Source organism: Nycticebus coucang, chromosome 2 (genome assembly GCF_027406575.1).
Source record: "Nycticebus coucang isolate mNycCou1 chromosome 2, mNycCou1.pri, whole genome shotgun sequence".
In the NCBI taxonomy this organism is placed as follows: domain Eukaryota; kingdom Metazoa; phylum Chordata; class Mammalia; order Primates; family Lorisidae; genus Nycticebus; species Nycticebus coucang.
This window is the reverse complement of record NC_069781.1, coordinates 148,157,624-148,164,842: the sequence shown is the minus strand read 5'-3', so window position 1 is coordinate 148,164,842 and position 7,219 is coordinate 148,157,624. Positions and strand designations below refer to the sequence as shown.

Genomic DNA, 7,219 nt, shown 5'->3' with positions numbered 1-7,219 from the left:
CCCAGCTGCCCACTCTCTGTGGGATGTTAGGGCCCACTGCCGCCCAGCTGCTTACTCTCTGTGGGACTTACTCTAGCTGCAAGTGCTTTTTCACCACCATTACCAGAAGGATCTGAAAGCTGGGCATTCATAGGAAGTGACGCCAGCGTCCCCTGTCCCAGTGGTGTCTCAGGAAACAAGAAGTCAACAGAAGGGGAGATTTGTGCAGATGCAGACTTACTCTCCCCCTTCCACTAAAATATCTCCTTTCACAGCAAGTTCTGCCCTTGGCTGGGCCCAGGACACACCATGGCCTTGAGCAGGGTGGAGTGAGCCACCAGTGTCCCTTCCCTCTCACCATTTACCAGGGACTCCACCAGTGGTCTCCAGTGCTGGCTGCATGTTGGATTCTCCCAAGAGCATCTCCAAAATACGTCCACTTCTCCCCAGGAAGCCTTGAGCACAGGGCTCAGGCCTCAGTATTTTTCAGGCACTCCGGGGGACTCCTGTGTGCTGCTAGGGCTGCGACTGCCACTTCACAGGAGGAGCGTGTCCTGGAGAGCCGTGCGAAGGAAAGCGGCTAGATCCTCACTGCTTCCTCCTCCCACTGGTCTCTCAGGTCGCCCCTTACGTTTCGTAAAATATCAAGTTTGTGGCTTCTCTGAAACTGTGCACATTTCTGAAGGTTCTCAAAGAGGCTTATGACTGTAAAATGAAAGCGGCAGAGTCAGTGGGACAGGCAGCCAGAGATACGGGCAGCCGCTCCTCTCCGCATCAGAGGCGTTCCTCTGGATTCATCCGCTGGACAGAAATGTCTCCTTCCCTCTGCGGGGCGGGGAGTGACGCCCAGGGTGGCCACACTGTGTGCAGACTGCGGGGCGGGGAGTGACGCCGAGGGCGGCCACACTGTGTGCAGACTGCGGGGCGGGGAGTGAAGCCGAGGGCGGCCACACTGTGTGCAGACTGCGGGGCGGGGAGTGAAGCCGAGGGCAGGCACACTGTGTGCTGACTTTCTTACAACACGCTGGCTCACTTTTGTGCAGTGTTTATTGGTTCTCAAACATTTAAAAAAAAAACAACAAAAAAACAGTTCATCACTAGACAAAAGACATAGTCTTCCAAGGTACATTCAAGGTACCACCCTGAGTAATAATTTGGCTCTTATAAAGTCATTCTCATTTTCCTGTTCTTTTCACCTATATTCAAGGCGATGGAGCGGGGAGGGAGCTTGGTCGTCAAATGAACAAGACAAACTTTGACTAAATTCCCAGAAAAGTTTGCTTTCTCCCCAGACTAAACACTTTAATACCCCCCTATCAAAGGCACAGACAGTCCTGGGGGAGAGTTTCAGATCATCTTCCACACCGCACTTCAGAGAATTCTGAATCTTAACATCATTTCAGAGGACATGTGACATGTGACACTTCCCTGGTGGCTCCCGGGGGAGTCCCTCATTTTCCTTTCTCACGTCTGCTAGTTAGGAAGATACTAAGTTTTAATTAAAATTCTTTATTTGAATAAGTATACAATATCCAATTCCTGGTTTATTTAACAATTTATATCAGTTCGTTGGGGTGTAATGAGTAACTACAACACTTATTACTACACAATCCCAGGTCATTTAGCCCCTTGATCCCTAAAAGCATTTTGTTCTGAGTTTTAATTAAGCAATGAAGAAGGATGTCACATCTTCCAACTTTCAGCTGGTATTACGGCCTCTGTCCCATCGCTTTGTGGTTGCTCATTATGTATCCGCCCTTCTACTGGAGCAGAGGGTCTCAGCACTGTCTGCTGTGAATGGCACTTGGAGCTTAAAAAAACAAAACAAAGAAAAAGATGTGTAAGCCTCCAGCACAGAGATTCTGATTCAACTGGCCTAGGATGCGATCTAGGCATAGATACATTATAGTTGACCTCTGGCGATTCGAATGTGCAGGCGGGTTTTGGAACCGCTGTTGTTGACTGTCAGCTCTGACCGGTGCCCGGAGCCACACTGTCTCCTCCATCTGATATTACCAGCACCCACTAGATGCTCACAAGTCTTCTGTGAGTTATATACTAAATATACTGGAATGAACTTGCAGTCCTGCTATCATCACACTGCAATATTACTCTCTTCTGATCAATTTCCCAGATGCTATGTATTAAGCCAGGAGTCAGGACTGCTGTGATACTAATTTGTCATGGTGTACCCTGGACCCATATTTCCTTACTTGTTAAGGAAAAAGATATTCAAAGATAATACCATAGCATTTAGTGAGTAAAAGCAAGTCAATATATTGAAAGGGAATATTAAGTCCTTTAGAAATGCAGGGCAATAGACTGTAAGACGTGAGAAGCAAATATCAATGCTACCTAATCACTCTGGAGAATGCCACTTGGGAGGAACACCCAGCTCCTCCATGTGGCTTTCAGGCAAAATGTACAAATGGCTACCTGAATACAAAAGCAGGGCACAAACTGTCAATTTTTAGTCTAATTTCTGGCTGCTGGATTGACGGATTGATCCACTCATTCGTCCCTTCAACTTGGGCTTAAGGAGACTCTTCTTGGTACCAGGCACTCTTCCAGACAACGGGTGTGGCTGTAAACTCAAGTGACACATGCAGGGAGGGAGAAACAAGTAGGCTAGTGGCATCCAGCTTAGGCAAGGACAAGTGCCATGAGGGAGGCCCTGGTGTCAGAGAGGGAGCTGGGAGCTGAGACCTGAATCTCTGAGGTGGGAGACGGCAGTGCACCTGTCCAGAGGCAGGAAGGAGCTGGAAGTTCGAACACTAGAAAGACCGAGGGCCAGTGAGTGGTAAGAAGTGTGAGGCCGAGAGCCCAGACGCCTGGGCCTTCCTCATTGCACCTGCACCGCGAACGGTGCCCCCTCTTCTGCTGGTCTTCACGGCTCTGTACTCCCTGACTTCACAGTAAGCGCTGTTTGTTCATTTCCCACTGCCGCCTTTCCCTTGCTGGAGTGTAAGCCCCTGAGGTCAAGGGCTTCATTTATTTCATTCTGGTTTGTGCTCAGTACAACCCCAACATGTGGTAAATGCTCAACAAGTATTTGTTGGACGACTGGTTGGAATGAGTGTCACTGGCTTTTGCTGCATTTATCTGGGTGTGAGGGATGTGAGAGAGCCCCAGTGTCCTGGGCTTCCATTTCTCCAGCACATTCGTGTCCTTTCTAATCTTTCCGCCTTAATCACTTTAAATGTACTGACAAGCACAATTGACCAATTAATAGTGAGCATGCTCTTGTTACATCATTTGTAACCCATGATACCCCTTCTGTGTGTAATGGCCTTTCAATTTTTCATGACTCAGAATGGACGGCACGCGTAATGAATACAAATAGCAAATTGATGAAATGTAATGCGTAGTCTACTGCTTGCCGGGTTTATGTCTGTTATTAATGACGGAAATCCAACAAACACTCATGAAAACACTGATGACATACAACCTTTAATGCAAGATGTTGGAGCACTAGGGGTCCTAAATTTTCCTAATTACTGAGCAACAGCAGGCACTAATTTCCCAGATGGCAACCTTTGTAAATAAGAACATCGGCATGGCCGCTTTGTCCAGGTTCTTTCTGCAGAGCACAAAACCCATCATGCAACCCATTTTTACTTCATCAGACTATTTGTGTTGTGTTTTTAAAAAAAATACACTTGAGAGATTGCCGTATGAGCAAAGTATAAAGGACACCACTTGTACAAAATCAAATTTATTGTCTTCTCAGGGACTGCATTATGTTTTTTGGAATGCTAATACACCGTGATCCGATTCCACACAGCTTCAGCTGGCGTACTGAGCGTTAAAGCATCACGAAGGCGGTAAAATGAAATGAGCAAGAAGATCCAGACAAGAGCCTGAGGTGGAGAATATGGGAAAGGGAAGCTCAGAGATCTGCCTGGCCATGTGCGTGGCCTCGGCCTTAGACTGCCGAGGGGTGAGCCAGTATGCAGTAAGTGGTTGTGTGATCCAATCTTTTTTACCTACTAGGGGGAAACCTTCTGGAAGGAGGTCTTTTCTTGGACACATTGTGGGTATGGTGGGTTGGTGCAGGAAATCAGCAAAGCATTTGTCTGAAGGGCCCATAACGAGAGGGGAGGAAGTGGATGGGAACACTCACCGAGGCCCACTCACAATCAGAATCCAACATCCCAACATCTACAGCACGCTGCCTGCTGCCCTGTGGTCTCCCTCCTCTATATGGGCTGCCCTCAGATGGCAGGTGTGGGGAGGGTGTGGGCGGCCTGGTCCTGGCCTATGCCCTCAAGAGCCCCTGAGACTGCACCCCCACAGGTCTGCCACTGTGATGAGCTCAGCTCTTGAGTGGGTAGAATTCCAAGGTCAGGGCAAGCAGTGGTCTGCCAGAATATACCCTGCCGATTTGTGTCCCAGAGTGGCCTTGGTAAAACCCAACCCAGGCTTCGTAGGTTTCTGTCCCCATTCGAAAGTGTGCACACTGTCTTAGGTTGGAAACCTCAGGAGAGACCCAGAGCCAAGAGTTTGAGACGAAGTGGTTTATTGCAAGGTGGAAGGAGCCTGGCAGGTGAGATATGAGACAGGGAAGGAAGGGGAGGTGGCTCGACGAGGCACAAACAGGGAGCACTGTGAAGTCACCCCCCACGGGGGGCCAGGGCAGGTGCATCTCAGAGGGAAACTGCAAAACTGCAAAATACACCTAGAATTACCTTGGCCAGGGGGCCAGGGAACTGCAGTGTTTACACCCATAGAGCCAGCAGTTGTTGGTCAAGAGTGCCCACAGAGAGGTGCCAATCCCCAGCCGCTGCCAGCTCCCATGCTGAAGGACAAACTGTGTTCCAGGAGCCCACAGCAGCCCATCGAGACAGGTGCAGCCCATGGGCAGAAAGCACCAAAAGAGACTGCAACAGAAGTCACCAGGGGCTGGGATGCCCATACCCCCACCCCAAACTTCTGCAGGCCCTGCCCGCCGTGCCTTAGACTGCTCCTTAGGTGCCTGACGAAGGCAGAGAGGCATCAAGTGCCCTGTTGAAGGTGATCTGAAAAAGGAAGGACATCGATGGATTCTCCTCACTGAACTTCCCAGTCTATGGAGTCGGCAAGACCAATTTCTTGCTAAAACTTAGGAAATACACATGCCCTCCTCCCCTCTGCTGTCGTATGTCTATGTGACAGAGTAAAAGATTCACAACTAGATTTAAAAAAAGAAAAAAACAGTAGGAGAAATACGTTCACAGGCCATAGAATAAGAGAAGGCAGCAGTGCCAATGGAGAGATAGGCGGAAAGGAACGAGAACTCCATTCATTACACTTGGGAAAAAACCCCACAAAAAATCCTTGGTTCCTTTAAACATTTTCCCCAGATGAAGCCTCAGGTACTGTGCTGGAACGTTCTGATTGTCACACAAGATCTGGTTGTCAGACACGGCCTTGTTCTGCACTGAAATTCATCTTCTAAAACCAAAGAATCCTCAGCATCAGTAATTCCTTTGACATCTTAGTTGTAAAAATCCTTTCTCAATGCATAAAAAGAAAAATCATAATAATTAGCAATCATTTAGTGCTCACTATGTGTGAATTATTTTGCACATTCATTTAATAACCTCGACTAACTTACGTGTAGCTCCCATTTTACAGAGAAAGAAGCTGAGGCTAAAACAGGTTAACTGACCAGCCTAAGTGGAGCTGAGATTAGAATCCAGGTCTCTGACTCCCATTTTTACATTTCCATACTATCTTTCTTCCATGGCTGCAGTTACTTACCTTGGTAATCCAATGTTTTTGCAAATGCAAATCCTGCCTTGTTTCTATTCCAAAGATGAGATGGCTTGACATTTTACACCAAGGTAAGTGCAATATTGTCACATGAATGACAGCCCCAAACACAGTCCATTCAAGGAGGAGAGGGGCTCTAACTTTCCCAGGATGGCATTTGGTTTCTCCCAGAGCACGCCCAAGTCACTCACTCGTAGAGCCTGGTTGAGTTTTATCTCAGGCCCATCTGAAAGTCACCTGCTTTTTGTGAGATATAGGAAATCAATCTTGTCTCTCCTGGCTACCAGATGGGCCTGCTCAACCCCTGGACATCATATAGAGTAAAAATATGAAACGTGCAAATGGCACTGCTTTCTTATTAGCTTTTATTGGCATTTACTAAATAAAAGAAGGATGCAGGAGTGAACACAGATGAGACCATTGCTTAGAAAGCACCTAGCAATTGCTTAGATTCACATTTATTGCAGTGTGATCCTGAGTCTAAAAAATGGACCTTTTTTTTTCAGTTAGGCTTATAAACACAGACTCAAGGAAAGCCTCTCATTCTCCTGAACGTCTCTTCAGGAGGAGATAAGAGGGAAAATGCTCGTGCCCGACAGTGCTAAAAGCCTCTGGTTTGCTTTTCCGCGGTGCTTATATTACAGTGTAAGTGTAGGTACTGCATGGCATAAGTACATAGGTACAGAAATGCTATTTTCTAAATTTAAAAGAAAAATGTTTTTCCCACTTCTAACATTTGTGGACTTAGAAAAGATAATGCCTTAAGAGGCAGTAAAATCCACTACTCCACACAGATGAAAGACTCTCTTATTTCTCTAAAATTTAGAGGATTAGTCTAGAGAAGGACCACCATAGCTCCCAAAGTGAGGCTGCACAGAATGGTGACAGTGCACCTCGGGGACCATTTAGGTACACAAGCGTGTGTGTCTGGGTCTGTGCATACACACGCACACACATAAAAGAATATATAATTTTAAGCAAAAGCATTTAAGGATTTCATCACTCTGTCTTGTCCTTCCCACATGCTTGGGTTCAGTAATAACAGCAGCTTTGAAAGTGTCAGGGCCAAATCAGTCAGGAGGATCCCTTAGAACTGTGACCGGTCACAACGTGCCTTTATTTAGCTAACCCTCATAATAAGCACTTTCTATTACACAGGGCTGCTGTGTGACCACGGAGCAGAGCGGCATAACTGAGACACACACCCGTGGAGCCCCAGCCACCTACACATGCTGGGACCGCTTCTGCCGCGGGGCGGGGAGGCAGGCAGAGGGACGTACCATGTGTGTTTAAGATGCCCATTTTTGGCTGTTGGGTCTCCTGATGTTTGACAGGTTGTATTGCAAATTACTCTACTTAGGAGATTAGAATTTTAGATTCATCTTGTTTATTTTTTAGATTGCATTTAGTTTAATATTTTCTTTTTTTATTACTTTTACTTTTTTAGTTTTTAAATTTGAGATTAATATGAGGGTATATATGATTA

General features: G+C 46.8%; 1 long non-coding RNA gene across 1 annotated transcript in view; it reads right to left on the bottom strand.

Annotated features, from left to right (window-relative positions):
* Positions 1-1,544: 1,544 nt before the first annotated feature.
* The window catches only part of LOC128579887 (uncharacterized), a 49,104-nt gene continuing 43,429 nt past the window's right edge, over positions 1,545-7,219 (bottom strand). The window contains exon 3 of the long non-coding RNA XR_008378295.1: positions 1,545-1,789. This is a non-coding gene — a long non-coding RNA (uncharacterized LOC128579887). The remainder of the gene's footprint in view (positions 1,790-7,219) is intronic.